Raw genomic sequence first — 19,808 nt, 5'->3', positions numbered from 1 at the left:
CGGACTACAAGCCCCAGAATGCAATGGGTGGCGAAGAGCGTGTAGGTGTATCCACAGTAGCCCAACCTGACATAAACGTGTCTTACAGAGAGTGGCTGCTGTTACTATTGTTACTAATTAATGTTTTAATAATGCTAGTTAAGATTTATTGAGTACTTGTATAACTAAAATAGCATAGAACACTTTAAAAGCATTATTTTTTTTTCATCATCTACTTTATTAAGCATTTATAAGCAGGGGCCCAATATTTGTTGAATGGACATAAATAAAATGAATGAAATAAGAGACCCTCCCCCAAAAAAGCAAATGCCAAGGTAGTGGCGGCTGCCTGTAATCCCAGCACTTGGAAGGCCAGAGCAGGAGGATCATTCCAAGCCAAGCTAAATTACATAGTGAGACCTTGTATTTAATAAAGGAAAGAAAGAAAGAAAAAAGTTCAGGTTTGACCAGTTAGAGGCAGTGAGTTTTCTAAACCAGTTCCCTTATTGTACAACAGCTTAAAATTATTTTTTCCAAAACTGCCACTCTTAGGTTTCCTGAAATCTTTTCATGTCTAGGAGTTCGTAAGTACTTTTATTTTTGGCTATGGTCACATCATCGTAATCCCTTTGGTCTTGATCCCAACTGAGAAGAGTGCTTTTCCCAGCACTTGAGACCATCTCACTGGTTGCAGCCTGCAGTGTCCCATTTGGGAATAAAGATCTTGAGAATTAATATAGCTTTGAGAAAGTTTGAAACTCATTTTTCCATTTTCCTTTTTGCAAGTTCCTAGAGTTTGGATAACACGTTAGACTATAGTAACACTTATGATTTTGATCAGTGTGAATGAATTTAAAGTCAAATCTGGGCTTCAGTTACAACCCTGCCACTGATGTACAATTTATATATGTCACCCAGGACAAGCCTCTTCCATTCTCTGAGCTCAGAGTCATCATGTTATCCATAGTTTCTTTACAAATGGCTCACCAATCAAAAGTCTACCAGGTCCTTCTTTGGGGAAAGAAGTTTTGTTTTTTCTCATCTGTAAATCAAGAATTATAGTAATACTTAATATTACTTGTGAGCTATTGTGTTATGTGTTATACTTGTCACGCTGGCAGAGAGCCAGTTGGTAGACATTAGGATGGTTTTGGAAACTCTTCTTGGAGGTGCCAAATGGACCACAGTAAGCTGAGATCTGGATAACAACACAGGGCACTGTATGAGTCTCCTGTTACAGCATAACAAATTACCACCAGCTTGGCGGCTTATAGCAACAGAAACTTATTTTGGGCCCTAAAAGACAGAAGCCTGAAATCAGTTTCACTAAGTCAAAATTAAATTTTTAGCAGGGACATTCATACTCTAAAAGCTCAAGGGCAGAATTCATTTCTTGCCTTTCTTCTAACTTCTGGCATTCTGTGTCTGTTTTTCACATCATCTCCTCTTTGAATGTGTGTCACACCTCCCTCTACCTCCCCCACCCCCATAGGGTCTCATACTGTAGCTCTGGTTAGCCTAGAACTCAAGGTAAATTATCCTACCTTGGCCTCCTGAATGCTGAGATTAGAGCCATGTACCACTATGCCTGGCTTGCTTCTCACCTTCATGGACACTTTTTATTGCGTTTCAAACCTACCTGGGTAATACATGATAATCTCCTATCTCAAGATTCTCAATCATATGTTTATAGACTCTTTTTCCAAATAGGCTAATAGGGTAAACATTTCTATGTCCCAGAAATAGGACCTAAATTTTTATTTTTAGGACCTGAAGTTTAAAGAGGTGTTTTTTAGCCTAGGAAACATTTGAAGTATTTTTCAGGTCTGGGCCTTTCTCTGTTCTGAAACTCAGCCTATCTTAATTGTCTTGAGCTTATCTTTTTTGTCCTCCATTCAAAACTCTAGATTAGATAAAAGGTTTGCAGAGAGGGTGGCACCAGGCTGCCTGAATTTGATAGTGATATGTCTCTATGAGTAATATCAAAATATTCATAATTTTTCTTTATTTTCTTTTCCTAGTTTGATGAAAATACTTATTTCCACAGTTATAGAATGAATAAAACCATGACTGATGTTTTCATAATCCATGTGACTAATTTCATAGTTCTATGATGAGAAAGAAAAATTTATTTGTACTCTCTGGAAAGTAGTAGCAGGTAGGCTGGCACATGCCTGAAATTCCAGCTCTCAGGAGGCTGAGGGGGGAGGATCGAAAGTTCAAGGCTAGCCTGGGCTACGTAGTGACTGCAAGACCAGTTTAGGCTATCATTAGACTCCATCTCAGGAAAAAAATAAAGGAAGCAAGGAAGAAAACAGACAAAGAGAAAGAAAGAAAAAGAATAAAGGGACAAAGGGAGAGAAAAAAAGAGTTTGAGACTCAGTGCTAGGCATACAATAAAAATTTCAAGGAAAGTCACAGCATTTTCCCTTGTAGCACTGGCAGTTTGCCTAGACAAAAAGACATCTGTTGGAGAATATTTGGAAAGATGGAGTCGTTGAGTCTGAATAAATAGAGCTGAGAGGACACTAGATCATATCAGTATCTGAGGTCACTGTCCTGGGACTCTACTGAATGGGGCAAGTCTTGGCCTGGTAGTCAGTAGACCGGGATTCTACTAATGAATTTACCAGTGTCTCTGTGATCTTGGACAAGCCACTTTGCCTTGTGGGGACTCAGTTTCCATGTCTGGAAAATGAGTGATTTTTACCTCTCAGTACAAGGAAAATATTGATGGTTCTATGCAAATTTACTGAAAAAAAACATCAGGAGATAGAATTCCATATCATCAACTACAAAAATCCTTCCTGAAAACATTGGTATAGTGGAATAAAACTGTAAGGTAATATTCCAAATGAAATTTGACTATTTATTAGCTGAACAAGGAGGAGAAAAAGAAAAAAGAAAAGGAAAAAAGAGAATGAAGAGGATGATGAGAAGGAGTGAGACAGGAGACGAGGGCATGGGAACCTAGATGTGACCAGTTCATTACAAGATCCTGGAGCACAGACACAGTTCCTAAATCTCTGCAGGTGAACTTCTGAGAACTCAAGGACAGCCTAGACCTGATGTCAATCCGAGGTGTGGGATACCCACACCTCTCTCGGGATCTCAGTGTAGAAATTCTCTGGGCAGCATAAAGGACCAAGAAGATCTTGCTATCATGGCTTTCCTCATGCTAGCCCACTCTGCACCCTCCAGGGTGTATTTTCATCCGGGTTTTTCCTCTTTTTCTCAGCCCAAGCTGGCTCTACAGAGCCAATTTCTCTCTCACTTTACTGTTACTTTTTCAAATAAACTTTGCCCAATTTTTTTTTGCATGTTTTGTTTGAGAAGAAAAGAACCTGGAATTTAACTCCAAAAGGAGAGGTGAGCAAAGCCCAGTAATGTGTAATCGGTGAGCCACTTTTAGAAGCAGGCTACTCGATAACATTAGTGCTTTTACAGGCATCAACACCATTAATCCTTATCACAACTCTTTAAGGGATTATTATTATTTGTATTTTATGTGTTTAAAATTGAAGCACAGGTTTTAAAAGCTGAGAAGTAGAAACAATCAATATCTCATCCCCAGCAAATATTGAAATCAAGATTTTTTTTTTTTTGAGACAGGGTCACATTATAGAGTCTGGGCTGACTCAAACTCACTATGTAACTCAGGCTGGCTTCATCTCTGGCAATCCTTCTGCCTCAGCCTCCCAATGCTGGAATTACAGATGTGTGCCACCACTCCTCATCTAAAGTCAAGATTTGGATCCAGATATTCTCTACCTCATTAATAAAAATAATTAAAACATCAGTATAGAATTTAAAAATGACAATCTGGTCAACCTCTACAGCATACTCTAGTAGCATGATTTGATTCCTGAATCCACATTCCTTTATTTTTTGCTGGAAAGACAGAAGAAAAATTTCAATTCCTTGAGGTCAGAAGCTAGATTCCTTTTGTCCCCAGTACGCTTGCCTGTACGCAGTGGAGTATCTGGGAATCCCTTTTCTAACCAGTAAAGGTCAACTGATGCCAGAAATTTTTGTTAAATCCCAGGACAGAGCCTGCACATTACATACTTTCAGGCTATCCAGAAATACTTAGTCTATTCCTGGGAAATTCCCCATCTGTTGCCTTGTTGAAATGCTTGCATTTCCCCTGTGCCCAGCATGTCCAAATTCTCAGATCAGTAACTCCCTTGTCAGAGCCCCAGACCATGTTTTTATAATGTTCATATTCCCTGTGAACTCAGACCTGTCACTAAATCTGCCACTGAAGTGTGTACTTAAAAATGATATATTCTATTATGTGCACTTTACCATATTCTTTTTAAAATTAAAAAAGGAAAAATAAATGGAAAGTGATAAACACAATTGTGGGGTTTTCCATGCTATGGACTGCTATCTTTGGAAATATCCATTTCTTTCAAAGACTGTCCTTCTTGAAGTGGAAGTGGGAATGGGAGATGTCCAAAGTAGATGCTTTCTCTGCTTGGTTGATGATGTGGAACTAGCTCTGTCCTGTTCCAGGCTGAGGGAAGGAAGAGATCCATGTCCTACAGAGTTCTCCCGTCAGCCTATCTATCCTGTAGCTGCCAAATTCTGCTGCTAGTCAACTGTGCCAGGTCAGGAGGAAAAAAAAAAGTATAGGGAACGAAACCTTATTGAGAACCTTATAATATTCATCTGCTTTGCTATTTCTGCTTCAGGAAATGACTACATTTCAGAGATGTCTTCTAGATGTAGCTGTCTTTTGGTCTTTAAGTCTGTCCCAGGATCCTGCCTCTTCTGTGTTTGTTAGTACAGGAATTGAATTCGGGACCTGGTGCTTGCCAGGTAGGCGCTGTGCCACTGAGTTATATCCCTGGCCCTCTTCTGTTTATTAAGGATCAAAGGTTGCAGCATATTTGACCTAGCATCCAGTTCTTTGGTACTAAGTTGTAGTATTGTATACGACTCCCAGACAATTCAGGTGTTGGCCTACAAAAAAGATGAACTGGCCACGTGAGGCTGCAGGGCCTGGATGGAGGGACTGAGGCATGTCCTGGGTCTGTTGGGGAATGTCCTCCTGAAGAAAGTCACTGTCACACAGATGCTCATATTAGGACCCAGGAAGAATCAAGTATGTGGAAAATAAGAGAAATAGAGAAACCGGTGGAGGATACTTGCCAGGAAGCCAAAAGGAAAATGTTACCTAACAGTTCATACCAGATGTGTAGTGATGGTTTTGATGAAGAAAGTCAGAGAGGATACTGGAGGCCAAAGAGTGAAATTCCTGGGACACAGGAAGATGATTTCCTTAGGCAAAATCCTGGAACAAGAAATTATATGATTATGGCGCTAATAAGCAAGACAGATGAGGTCAGAGTGCTCATAAGGAGTTATACCCCAAGAGTGAAACAGATAGTGGTCTGCGAGATGTTACCAATGGGAAGAAAATATCTCCCAGATAAAATCATCTACCCACAAATTCCACAAACATAAGAAAAAAGTCCACAAAAAGAGGCACATAAAAAGTTCACACAAAAAGGCAGAAGAAAAGCAAGAAGGAACCTACAGGTGTAACAGCAGATTCCTCAAACAAGGTTTTTTGTGTTTTGTTTTGTTTTTTTGTGGGTACTGGGACTCAACGTCAAGGCCTCATGTTTGCCAGGCAGGCACTTATGTCTGCTAACCTATATCCCCAACCCCTTCCCAACAAGTAAGTTCTCAAAGAAATCAGTGCTTCTAGTACCAAAAAAAAAAAAAAAAAAAAAAAAAAAGAAAAGAAAAGAAAGAAGAAGAAGAAGGAGAAAAAGCAACCACATAAGCACAAGAAAAAGAAAAAAGTGTCTCAAAAAGTCAGCCTTATTTTTAGGGTCAGAAAATCACACTTCCCGGTCAGATGATTCAGCATTCAGTCGTTGGGAAGAAAGTGAGGAAAGAGACACTAAGAAGATTAGAAGGAAAAGTCCACGTCCCTGTAACTAACAATAAAATACAAAATAAGGACAAATAAGCACACAAGTTGGAAGGTGGCTACAATGACAGATCTGCTGAGAGCTCAGAGGATGACTACATGGGAAAGAAATATTCCTGTTTCCCCCTGGACTCTAGATACTTAAAGCTCATCCACACATACTCCGAGGAGTTTCTGCTAGTGACTCCTTCAGCATAGAGGGTCTGAGGTCAGAGCTGTTCTGTGCCATCTCAAAGAGTTTTGACAGACTCTTTGTCTTCTATTTTGGCCTGTTAGACTTGATCCCCTTTTCTTATTAATAGGGAATCTGGTATTTTGGTACAAAGGTTTCTCAAAGAGATTATTTTGATTATTAATCACATTTAGTGTGGGGCACATATATAGTAAAGTAAAGGACCCAGAAAGCTGCATCCAATATTGATCAGAGTACACCTATTAGATGTTGAATTGGGGGAAATTAAGGTTGGATGGATTGGAAACAGTGCTATGTACACTGGTCAGACAAGGGAATGCTGCGCTGCTCCCTGTCATTTATATAGCAGGTGTCAAAAGTAACTTGGCTCCAGCTTTGGAGTTTTGATCATTCTGTGTGCTTTGATCTCACAGTTGTGGTCTAGTTTGTTTAATGAGGAAATGGACACAGGAACACACTTTTGCCTTTTTCAGTAACCTTCACAGACAACTGTTAAAGGATTACGACAAAATGCAAAATTATATCCAGTAAATATTCACTCAGTAGAGCAACTCTCCCCTAAGGGGAGGACATTTAAAAGGGATAAGAAGGGGCTGGGAATTTAGCTCAGCGGCATAAGCGCCTGCCTTGCAAGCAGGCAGTCGTGAGTTCGATCCCTGGTACCGATAAAAATGAAAAAGACCAAAAAAAAAAAAAAAAAAAAAAAGAAAAAGACCAAAAAAAGGGGGGGGGGATAAGAAGAAAAAATACAGAAATAAAAGAAGAAAAAGTGATTAAAAACAAGGCCAAAGGCAGATTACCCAAGCCTCAGGGAACTGAAGACAGGAGAAAATGAGAGGGAGAAAACAAAAGTAAGAACAAAACAAAATACAAACTAAAAGCAATGTGCACACTCACACACACAAAAAGAAACAAGTGATCCCCTAAAAAGCTGAATTTAAAACATTTTAAAAGACTCATAGCAAAGAAAAAAAGAGAGACATTTTCTCTGTGATTTCAAGCCTGTGGTTATGTTTTGGGGTCTACAGTTTTGTGGGAATGTCCAGTTTAAGGCATGATCGCTTCTAGGCCCTTGGGCTAAGATTAGGTGTAATGTAAGACATGACTTTGCTTTTGCTGGTAGACTAGAGAGGCAGCCAGAGCCCAGACCTGTGCAAGGTGAGCCCACAAAGCCAGCTGTGTTTTTGGGCAGTTTGGGACTTTCACAGAAATTCAGGCTGAACCTTGCCTCTGATCATGGGGGTAGGGCTTGAGTAGCTTAGCTTCTGTCTTATTTTTCTTGCTGCTGAGATAAAATGCGTGACACCCAAAGTTAAAAGGGAAAAGGTTTACTTAGCTCATAGTCTATAGGGGTTTCAATACATAATCAGCAGGCTCCAAGGCAGGGTGGTGCGGCACACAGGCCCAGCAAGGAGAAATATTCATAGTGGTCAGAAGGCAGCAAAGCAACAAGAGAGGGCCTTTAACAGCATGTTTTTCTCCCTTATATTTTATCCAGACTACTTAAAGTGGGTAGCACTTACACCCTTAATCCTAGTGCCCTTGATCCTACATTACACCGTGAATCAATCCCACGTCACACACTCTTAGATGCAGCCAAAGGCCTAGAAGTGATCACGTCTGCAAAAGCCCCACCTTCGAGCCATGACAGTTTATAACACGCAGGGCATCTCCTGCCAATCTGACCGTGGTTCCTTGATCATGCATGTCTCCCGTGGATGTTCCTTACCCAGTCCCTGTGGGAGTTTAACACTGGAAGCGCTGAGACAAAGCTAACCCACTGCTGCTGTGGGTCCTGGGTTCCTTTGCTCATCCCTAAAATAGTGTCCAACAGGCACTCTCTCTAGGGGCACGGTAGGCACCTGACTGAAATTACTCACCTGCTGGTGTAGCGCACGTCAACCACTGCTCCGTTTCACTGGTGCATTTCTCCCTGAAGGCCTCTGGAGTTGTCAGCTTGCACTGTGTCTCTGCAGAGAGACATTCCTTTCCCTTTCCATGAGCCAGAAGCCAAAGAGAAAGTGCAGATTGTCACTTCCTGTTTCTGCACTGTGCTCTGATTCTTTGATTTCCACATGGTCTCCAATTTTCTCTTCAAATCCTTTCTGAGACCCAAGGACCCACCTTCCTCCTCCTTTTCTTCCTCAGGTTGTTGTTCTTCAGTATCTGGGTTCCAAATCTTGGAGAGGCTGATTTGTTGCTGCTTTCTGCTCTGCTGTCATGACTCACAAGGAAAGCCTTATAAAAATGTTAGTATCAACTGCACTAAACTGCCTGTTATTAAGAAAACTGTTCCAAAAAAGAAAACAAAAAACATAGTCCAAAATATGTGACTAAGGTAAAAAGATGGCTGTGTGATGTTTCAGTGTCATGATAAATCTTGACTAGCGAGTCTACTTAAGCGTCATCTGTCTCTGAAGAAAACTTGTAACGTCATTTACATAACTTAATGAGGTTCAGGTATTACGTAATCTTGTAAAGTAATACAATGTGGCAATTTCCTTTTCTGTAGTAGCCAGGGGAATACCAAAAGTTATGTTTGATAACCTTGTATAACAGGATTATCAAACAAAATGATATTAATTCATTTTTATTTAATAAAATTTCAAAATTTTTATTTTCCATGACTTCAAACACTCTAGTTTTTATTTTCTGTTTTGCCATCCTGCTAGTCCCTTCATTGAGTTAAATGAAACTTTGACCCATACTTACTGTCTATTTGTATGAGAAAAATGTTTTTAACATGCTGAGAATTAGCCTTGACACAGTGTGAGACCTTGGTTTAAGTAATATGCAGACTCATGATATCTCTTTGATATAGGTGTAGCCTCATTTTTCAGATGTGAAGGCAGAGACTAAAAAAAATGAAGAATTTTCTTAGTGTCAAGAGCTTTGCTAATCAGTATTTTTCTCCTTCCCTGGAAACACTGTTTGTTCACTGATCCAAAACATCGTGTGAGGAGGCTGAGGTACGGGGATTTCTGTGAGTTGGAAGCCAACCTAGGTTACATAAGTGAGTTCAAGGGCAGCCTGCACTACATAGTGAGACCCTGTCTCAAAAAAAATCACTACATCTCTTGGGCACTTACTATGTGTCAAGTACTCTTCTAACTTGCCATGACAGAAATATTCAGATACATGCTCCTCCTTCGTATATCTCTGATGTGAAAGATGCAAAAATAAATATGAAGAGGTATGGATTGCGATGGGGCAAAGAGAGGGCTGTAATAGAACTGAGGAAATGTGTAAGGTTTATAGGCATGAATTCAGGGAAGATTTCCTGGAGTAAGTGGTACCTGAATAAATATGCATTCATGGGGCCAAACATGCAAGAAAGAATCCGCTCAAAATAAATCTCCACCCATGTGTGCTGGTGCATACCTGTAACTCCAGCACTCTGAGAGGCTCAGACAGGAGGATCAAAAGTTCAAACCCAGTTTGGGCAGCTTAGCAATTTAGCAAGGCCATGTCTCAATATAAAAAAGGCTGGGGATGTCGTTCAGTGCAAGGTCCTGAGTTCAGTTCCCAGGGCTGGTGTATTACATTCTCATTGCTGAGACACAGCACTCGACACCCAAAACTTAAAGTAGAAATTTAATTTGCCTCCTGGTTTCAGGGGATTCAGTCCATCCTCCCTTGGCTCCAAGGCAGGAACGTCATGGCAGAAGGACACCTGGCAGAACAAAATTGCTTAGTTCATGGGGACCAGGAAGCAGAGGAAGGAAACAGTGCCAGAGACGAAGGTCAGGGACCACACATAGAGCCCAAGGCCACACCTCCATGACCCACCCAGGCACCCACAGACTATTCCACCAGCCCCTGGGTAGATCCCAAAACCAATCGAATTTCCACTCTACGCTAACCGCCACTGCTGGGATGTAACTCAATGGTAAAACATTTTCCTAGCATGCAGGAGGCCTGTATCTGATCCTCAGTATCAAAAAAAAAAAAGTTTGATTCCTTAGTGCAGGATAAAGAGTTTCTCATCTGACTGTGCACCCTTACCTCTTCACATTACCTTCCCCTCCTCACCAGCTATTCTGTTGCAAGTACCATTAAGTCATGTTATATTCTCACCCTACTCCTGTTATATTCTTTTGCACCATCTGCTTCATCCTGCTGAAACAACTTCCCCTCACCATCACTCCTGTCCCTTACTTGTCCCACAGGACTTAGCTTAGGCATCACCTTTGTACTTAGCTTAGGCATCACCTTCTCTGAGAAGCATTCCCTTCCTCCAGGCTATGTCAGAGGACTCTCATCTCTCCAAATGTCCCCCGTATCCCTCAGCCCTGTCCTCCTCCTCCTTCACCTTCTATCTTGACACTTATCACATTGCATTATCATTGTTTGCTTATTTGTCTTTCTCCCCTACTCTGCTGACTGCTACCTGGGGAAGGATCCTGTCTGCTTCTGGTTCTGGCAAATGCTCAGTAAACATGCACTGAATAAAAGAATGAGGCAGGATACTAAAAGCTGTAGAGAACACAGAAGAAAGAAAGACGAAATCGTTAAATAACCTGTGCCCTTCACTAATCTTAACCAGAAGCCCTTAACTTGTGAGCCCTTCAGAGTGGTAGAAGCAGAGTGTGTATCTGAGTGTGGTGGCACACACCCATAATCCAGCATTTGGAAGGCTGAGGCAGGGTGATGGCTGTGAGTTCAAGGCCAGCCTGAACTGCCTCAAAAGAGTCTCAAAAAAGAAGAGGAGGGGGAGGAAGAGGAGGATAGGAAGAAGAAAGAGGAGGAGAAAGAGATGGAGGGGAAGGAGGTGGAGAAGGAGAAGAGTGTAGTGGCCAGTTCTGTGGACTAACAAACAAAGTAGGGTCCAGAGGTGTTCAAGTGATTCCCTCACATTACCTCATTTCATTCTCACAGCAATGCTATGAAGCAGGCACTGTTTCTCTTCATTTGTTACTGATGAGCTCAGAGAGGCCACTGGACAGGCCCTAAACCTCTCAGGAAAAGGCAGTATCCAAAGATGCTTTGAAGGAGTGCAGTGGACTTGAAGGAGACTACAGAACCTTAGGAGCTTTGTGAAATAGAAGAAAGACAGGGCTTCATGAAAAAGTTATTCTATGTTGGCAACGCAAGATAAATTTACTACTAGAAAATTAATGCGTTTGTCATATTCCTATCTTAAAGATGGTAAACCCTATAATCATCTCGTTAGGTAATAAAAGAGGATTTGAAAAACTCAAAACATTTATTTGTTTTTTGAAGACAGCATCTCACTAGGAAAATCAGGCTGGACTTCCGGGAGAACATGGTAGACAAATAACAGCAGCCACGGAAGCTCTCTGAGATTACCAGTTTAGAATCCAGGAGTGGTGCCGTGTGAGGAGTCCTACGCGAGGGGAGATGTACCCTGCTGACCCAGGAACGAACTAAGCTGAGAGAAACCATCTGGAAATGCAATCCTGATGCTATAACAGGAAGAGATAAAATCTCAGTGCGGAAGCTGGATCCTGCGCCATTGGAAGCCCCGATTTGAATTTCCTGCTGCCCATACTGCGTCCCAATCCGCGCAATAGTGCGTCCCAATCCGCACGGCAGGGAGAGAGACGCACGAAAGCTCTGAGAGCTGGAATCGGCAAACCAAATGGCTTTGAGAGCGGGACTGGCAGGGAGCCCTGCATCAACTTGCGGTGAGTGAGAGAAATGGGGACCCTTTCATAGACTAGGAGGCTCCAACAGAGGACATTCTGGGAACGAGCAGACTAGCCAGAACAGGGCCCTGCACTGACTTTAGTCGCATATTCCCCTCTCAAGCAGGAGTGGTGGGGAGCACTTGGCCTGGTGATGCCATGGACTAAGATCCAGGCTAGCCCAAATCAGGTCCCTGCACCTGGCGGTGTACCCTAGCAGTGAAGCCTTCACTAGGTTGATCTGGAGGGGCGGGCCCAGCAGAGGCTGCCCAGGTCTGTGTCTCCCTAGTACACTGCAGTGGGTGGGAACACCTAGCCGGCGGATTCAAACAAACTGTAACAAAGAGAAAAAAAAACTGGGCCTCCTACATACGCTTGTATGGAAGGAACAAAAAGTATGGGAAAAGGGAGCAACAAGAAAGGGTCCTCAGTCCCCAATCCTGAGAACACTGATCCAGGAAAGGTAAATGCAAAAGAAAATGAAGACAGAAAATATGCAGTATCTGACACGGCACCTATAGACATAAAGTGGTATCTCTGGAGCCTCATAGACGAGTTCAAAAATGAAGTATTTAAAGAAATAAAGCAAGAAATAAGTAGAATAGTTAGAGAAATGCTAAGCACAGCCAAAGAAAAAACAGATGGTGGAATGGAAGAACAGAAAAAAAGGGGAGAATTGTTTGATGGAGAAAATAGAGAAAACATAGAATATGTGAAGCAGGTTCAAAGAGACTACCAGGAAACTAAAAACTCTATTGAAAGCTGGCATAACAGCTTGAAAGAAACTAAGGATAGATTATCAGAACTGGAGGACAGATTTGTAAGGTAGAAGCATGAAATGAGAAACTTCTTAAAAATAACAAGAAAACAAACAGCAATAATACAAAGACTAGAAGATGATAAGAGGATCTATAACTTAAGAATTAAAACATAAAAGAAGAAGTAGGGACTCAAACAAATGAACTACAAAAGCTATTCTCAGAAATAATCCAGGAGAATTTCCCTAATTTAGCAAAAGGTAAAGATACTCAGAGGTATGAGGCATACAGGACCCCAGCCACCTACAACCCAAACAGAGCTACACCCAGGCATATAATAATCAAAATTCCAGAAATCCAATATAAGAACAGAATATTAAAAGCCGTCAGAGACAAGAAACAGATCACTTACAAGGGAACACCCATGAGAATTACAGCAGACTTCTCGGCACAAACCATCAAATCACGAAGAGCGTGGGGGGAATAATTCAAGCTTTGAAAGATAATAACCTCCAGCCAAGATTGATATATCCTGCACAACTGTCCCTGGAAATTGATGGAAAAACAAGGTGCTTCCAGGATAAAGAGGAACTAAGGGAATTTGCAACTACCAATCAACTCTACAGAGATTACTGCAGGATATTCTAAAAATGAAAAATACCAAGATTCCAGAAACAGTGGCAAAGCGGCCACAATGAATGGAGCAGAAAGTGAAATGAAGAAGACAAACTGACAACTAATGACAGAAAAAGAGCTCAACAGAAATGAGGCAGAGAAGGTTGGATAGTAGGAACAGCCATTTTGGAGAAAACAAGACATCATAATAGGTAGTGCTGATTTAATATCCTCTTGTTTTGAAGTCCCATCAAGCTTTTGTTCTTCTGTCTCCATCGGTTTTAACATGTTGTATCTTATTGGATTTTATTATATGTGATAATATAAACAAAACTTTTATAGACAAGGAGATTATACAGAAACCATTGTTCATTTTCTGTTAGTTGATTCTAAATACCCTGTAATACAGTCATTCTCTTGAACGGTTTTACATTGTCTTGATATGTTTGATGCTACAGTATACCAAGTTATACCCAAAGATTTTAAGAGAAGAAACACTATGGTAACTACTATTATGTCGAGATTATCTTGTGGTGAAACAATATTTTGCTTAAATGGCTATGTTTTGACCTGCACTGTTTTGTTGTTATGCCCTCTTTTTTATCTCAATCTTCTTTTTATTATCTACTTTTTTATTTTTATCCTTTTAATTAAGGGAAAAATAAATAAAAAATAGCAGGATATGTTATAGTAACCCACTTTGATTTCCTATTAACTTGATTTGACACTCTGTATTGCTCTCATCATCTTGTTTTGACTGATTTTCCTCTATTCTGTTATGCTTGATAGTACCAAGTTTGAAAGTATAGGCAACAACTATGAAGACAATAAGATTCATTGTGACGCCCATTCTGGTTGACTATTATCTTTTTTTGAAGTCCTCTAATATCTCCAATGTTTTGGTTTTATTGGTCTTATTCTTTACTGTTTTGTACAATTTTATTATAACTGATGATATAGGCAATTCTTTTTAAGATAACAAGAGGCATTATGGTAACCATTGTTGATCACCTTGTATTTTGTTTTTACATTATGTATTATGTCCATCCTTTTGATTTGACTGACTCTGTCCTGGTATGTCACATTTGGTTTTACTTTCTTCAAAAAAAAAAAAAGTAGTAAGAACTGTGAGAGTAATAAAACCCAAAATGTGTAATTGTCATTGTACAAAAGAAAGGAAAAGAAAGTTCTCTAAAAGATATAACTGCATATATATTTAAGTGTATAAGATAGATAACCATATTATTGAGTTTTGTTGGATCATTGAACAAAACTGTTTGCAGTCTCACTGTTTGAAAGTCACCTGTATATGCTTTAATTTTGTAACTTCAACTATTTCCAAGATGACAATATGTAATTAACTAGTGATTTCCTACTGTTTACTTTTTCTGAAATTCTGTATAACTTGTACCCTTTTTCTGTTTTTTTTTTTCTTTTTTCTCCTTAAATAAAATTTTAAAAAAAATCAGGCTGCCCTTGAAATTACTGTGGCCTTGAATTCACTATCTAACCAGACTGGTCTTGTACCAAGGTGATCCTCCTGCCTCAGCCTCTCAGAATGCACGGACTATAGACCTATGTCACCACAACCAATTGAAAAACTCTAAGTATTTATGATAAAAATTCAGCAAACCAAGACTAAACTGACTCTTTCTTAATCTAATAAAGGATGTATCTATAAATGTAGAACAAGTATCACATTTAATAGTCAAATGTTGAACACTTTCCTTTTTAAACCAAAAATATATATTTTTTCATTATTCTCTATCACAATCAAATAAACTATCAATATTTCTAGTCAACATTATACTAAAGGTTTAGCAAAAACAATAAAGAAATTGTATAGGAGGAAAAATATATTGTCTACTAGTGCTAACTATGAATAATGAAAATTCAAAAGAATCTATCCATAATTATTAGACTAAATAAAAGAATTTATTAAGGTTACAAGATACAGAGTCAATGCAATAAGATTATCAGCATTTCTATCTGCTACCAATAAGCAGTTAGAACTTGAGTTTTTGGGTTTTGGTGTTTGTTTTTGTGCTACTGGGGACTGGCTGAACTTGTTACCAGATTTTGGGGTGCTGGAGCCCCCTTCTAGAGGCATTTTCTAGGGTCTTTCTGTCCTGAGCAAAAAAAAAAAAAAAAAATGGGTCAAGATAAGCATAAATGGTAGCAAAGTTCTATGAGACATCGGAAAAGAAAAGGCTCTGCAGAGTGGGTTTCAGCCAAGTAAAGGTAGGAAAAGAAGTGTACCCTGCAGCCTGAAGGCAGCCATCACACAAGAGAGCACACAGTAGCAGATACTCAGTGCGGACCTTATTGTGGTCCCCCCCCCCCATGTTGAGGTCAGGTCTCTGCCATCCTATGGAAAACCTGCTCAAGGTCTTGTGAGAAGTCCATGTGCAAGGGTTTGGCACCAGCTCTATGCATGTGTCCTGGGATAGTGTAATTAACAGGTCACACTGACTTCCCCAGCTTTGCCATGCCCGCGCCTCCTGACTCAGATCCCTGGCCTTTGCACTGAGCTACATCCCCCATTCTTTGTATTTTTAATTTTGAGACAAGTCTTACTAAATTGCTCTGGTTAGGCTTGAGCTTGCCATTCTCCTTCCTCAGCTTCCTCGAGGGACCATAGGTATGTACCACCATACCTAGAAGAATGTGAGGTATTTAATTACATGTTTATTTATTTATTTTTGAGACAGAGTCTCACTGTGTAGTTCATGCTTGCCTTGAACTCACTATGCCTTGACTCATGGTGATCCTTCTGCCTCAGCCTCCTCACTGCTGGGATTATAGGCATGTGCTACCATGTTTAGTTTAAAAAAGATTGGGGGGAGGGTACTGGAGATTAAACTCACAACCTTGCCCTTGCTAGGCAGGCGATTGGTTACACTGCTGAGCTAAATCCAACCCACCTCCTGAAAAAGATTTTTGTTTTGTTTTGTATTTTGAAACAAAGTTTCACTATGTAGTCTAGACTGCCTTGAAACTCACTATCTAGCCCAGACTAACTTGTAACTCAAGTGATCCTCCTGCCTCAGCCTCCTAGGTGCTAGAATTACAGGCATGTGCTACCATGCCCAGCTCGAGTTTGAGATTTTAAAAAATATTTTCAGTAACACTCACTATGTTAGAGACTAAACTAGGAAGATTGCTTGAGTCCCAGAGTTCAAGGCTGTTCTGGGCAACACAGTGAAACCCTGTCAGACAGGAAAGGATTTCGAAAAGAGGGCATAAAAAGCACATATTATAAAGGAGGAGAGAGAGAAATTTAATCCATTTAAGAGTAGAAACTACTGGTTATCTAAAGATATGATAAAGACTGTAAAAGATAACATTTATAAATTCTATGTTCAGGAAATTAGGAAAAGTAGGGTTGGGTTGAAAGGAATACAGGGAAAGATAAAATGAGAGAAAAAGGTAGAAGCCATGCCAAAAATATCAGTTTCTCACCTATCACCGGGACAGGAATGGGCTGGAATCTTCCTGACCTTGTGGAGCCTCTTTCCATGTTCCCTAAATCAAAGTGTTTGGGGATTTAAGATCTTTATCTATTTCCTTGTCTTCCCTTCAGGAAACCACTTTTTGTCTGTGTCATCCCTCCTGGAATAGGACTGGGTTTGCTGCTCCTAAGCCATGCTCCTTTCTTATCTTCCCCACCGACTCCACACTTCTGTGGTTCAGGCACAGTGACACGCAACACCCTACTGCTCCTTCTAGGATGTTCTCATAATGAAGAAAGCATGTTTCGGAGCTCGCCTTACCTACGTGTGAGTCCTGGCTCTGCCTTTGACCATCTGGGTGCCTTCAAGCAAGCCAGTTCCCTCGGGCGCCTCTGTGGCCTCATCTGTAATACGAGAGTCATAGCTGTTCCCCAGCGTTTTCATAGGGCACTAATGACGGACAAGCACAAGCACTCTGCTTGGTTATTACTGTGCCAGGCGCATCGTAAGCTCTGCACTGTTGTAAGGACTCTGAGTCCTCAGGGGGAGGCGCCTCGGCAGAGGCCATGCTCCTTTGTTACCTGAATTGCGCCGGTTGTCTGTCTTCCGGAGCTAAGAGGGAAGGGAGGGGTGATTCTCTGGAGTCCAGCTGGGCACACTGCCAGTCCTTGGCTCGGCCGGGCTCTGCAGCCCTGGCAGCGCCTCTCCTCACCCATGGGCTGGATAGCACAGGCCCGGGACAGCTTCCTGTTCCCCTTATCTCTCCCCTGCAGGTGCTCTCTGAAGTGGGAAACACTCCCACTTGCTTCCTTCACTTCCTTTTGCTCATGAGGACCCTCATTCTTCAGGCATCAGTCAGACCCCAGCTGCTGGCCTGGCGCCGTTCTGTTCTGTGACTTTCGGCCCCTTTGCTGCCCTGACTAGACGCACTGTGGACCCTGGTCTTAGCATTTCCCTTTGTCTTTCTTTCCTGGGTTTAGAATTTAAAACTTCTCAAGTTGCCCCAACTCACCAGCTCTCCCACCCCAAATGGCCCTGAACCTCACCCCATTCCCTGAGCATCTTTAAGTTCAAATCCCTGTTCTGCACTTACCAAGGTGTAGGACCTTGGGCCATTATTTAGATTTTTCTGAGCTTTAATTTTAACCTCTAACATGGAGACAAGCTTGGCCCATCTCAGAAACAATTATAGGCCTAACACAGTATGGATTTGGGGCATGTTTTATAATGTATATAATATAGCAAACATTCCAGTACATTGGAGGTATATGCTTAAAAATGTATCGATGGAGAAAGAGCAAATAAAAATTTGTCTACCTGTTTGTTTGTTTTGACACAAGTTCTCCCTATGTAGTCTAAACTCACTATGGCCTTGAACTCACTGTGAAGCTCAGGCTGGCCTTGAACCTGCAGAGAAACTCTTGCCTCAGCCTCCCAAGTGCTGGGATTACAGGTGCTATTACACCTGGCTTCAAATACAATTTTGAGATTCTATGTGACATTAAATTCACAAACTTTGGCATCCTAAAGACAGAGCTTCAGATTATAACTTGCTGCGTGACTTTAAGAGAGGTAAGTCATTTAAACTCTCTGAGTCTCAGTTTATCATAAAATGGTAATGCTGATGAAACCCACCTGATAGGACCACTACTGTTTATGTGAAAAATTAAATGTTGGGCTGGAGATTTAATTCAACGGCATAAGCACCTGCCTTGCAAGCAGGCAGTCGTGAGTTTGATCCCCGGTACCGATACAAATAAACAAAAAACAAAATGTTGTCCTTGGCCTACAGTGAATGTTGCCAATAAAAATGATTTCTGTTATCTCACTATTTAATTTTCAAGGTTCTAGGGTATGAGAGGATGTCTGGGAAATAGCTATCTGCAGCTGCCGCCTCTGTCCACGACAGAGCTGAGCTTGACAGGAAAGGTTATGTGTCATTAGTGCTGTGGAGACTGACATGGCTCCACTTTAACCCACTGGTCTGGGCCCTACCTGCTCAGATCAAAGGCTCACAGCTCTCTGTTCCATCATCCATCCCAGAACATTCTTCACACCCTTGAGAGAGAAAAAGAGGCAAAGTAGAAAGATGCACAAGCTCAGCAGGAGTCAGAGGAATGCAAAGTCAAACCAAAATGAGATGCCATTTTACATCCATCCGACTGCCCAGGGCTGGAAAGGACGTGAGCAGAGAGAATCTTATATACAGCTGGGAGTGTAAATTGGCACAACCTCTTTGCAAGACAGTTTGGCAAAGACTGCTGAAGCTGAAGATGCCCTTACCCTGTGACTCACCAAGTCCACTCCCAGGTTTGCAGCTACGAAAACTCTCCCACAAGAAACCATGTAAAACAGTGTTCACACCAGCACAGTTCATCAGAAATGAAATGAAGGAAAAAAAAAATCTTACACATGGAGCAAGGGAATGGTTAACTAAATGCTACTGGTTCCTAAAATGAACCATGGATGGTCATGTTAATATGGTAAGCAAGGGAAACAAGTTGCAGAGGAATGCATACCCTTTAATACCATTTAAATAAAGTAGAAAATATTACTGTATTTTGTTTAGAAATGCATGCATCTGCATTGTAAGCATACAGAAATTCAGGGATGTGAAAAACTGAATTTTCACTCAACATGATTAGGAGCTATAGCAGGGAGAGAGAGATGAGACTGGGGAGGAGTCCACAGGGGGCTTCAATTACATTGCATAATATTTTATTTCTTATGTTGGCTGGCGGGGGTAGGTGTGTCTGCAATATAATTCTTCAAGCATGAAATAACAATACTTCAAATTTGAAGTATCTCAAATTTTTATAAAAGGCAAAATAATGTAAATGTTCATGATTTAAGTTATTGCATTTTTTAAATTTTTGATTCAGGAAAACAACCATTTTTCCCAGTTCAGGAAAATAAGACTACTTTAATAAGCTTAAAGGGAAGAGAATGTGATGCCAGATGTGGTGGCACATGCTTGTATTTCCAGCAAGTGGGAGGCTGAGGCAGGAGGATTTCTGCTGGTTCAAGGTCACCCTTGGCTACATAGTGAATTCAAGGCCAATGTGAACTACATACCGAGATCCTGTATCAAAACAAACTAACAACCCCTCCAAATGAAAGACTTTGATGGCTCCCCCTCTTTTTAAAGACAAAGTCTTGCTATGTAGCCCAGGCTAACCTTGAACTCACAGCGATCCTCCTATCTCAGCCTCCTGA

General features: G+C 41.0%; 1 protein-coding gene and 1 pseudogene across 2 annotated transcripts in view; one reads left to right on the top strand and one right to left on the bottom strand.

Moving 5' to 3' along the window:
* Edem2 (ER degradation enhancing alpha-mannosidase like protein 2) overlaps positions 1-8,511 on the bottom strand; it is a 38,178-nt gene extending 29,667 nt beyond the window's left edge. The window contains exons 1-2 of one of the 2 annotated variants that reach the window (XM_063248465.1): positions 8,000-8,086; positions 5,176-5,278 (exon numbers count right to left, since the gene is read on the bottom strand). The gene's annotated coding sequence lies outside the window, so the exon portion shown is untranslated. Of the gene's footprint in view, positions 1-5,175; positions 5,279-7,999 lie in introns of both variants that reach the window. The other variant, XM_063248466.1, reaches the window with a different exon arrangement.
* On the top strand, positions 24-17,919 carry LOC100731277 (uncharacterized; annotated as a pseudogene).
* Positions 17,920-19,808: the final 1,889 nt, after the last annotated feature.

The sequence above is a fragment of the Cavia porcellus genome, unplaced genomic scaffold (genome assembly GCF_034190915.1).
Source record: "Cavia porcellus strain 051 isolate PalLab524CR breed Dunkin Hartley unplaced genomic scaffold, mCavPor4.1 scaffold_5, whole genome shotgun sequence".
Lineage (NCBI taxonomy): Eukaryota > Metazoa > Chordata > Mammalia > Rodentia > Caviidae > Cavia > Cavia porcellus.
The sequence above is the reverse complement of the archived record's forward strand: the minus strand, read 5'-3'. Positions and strand labels throughout refer to the sequence as shown.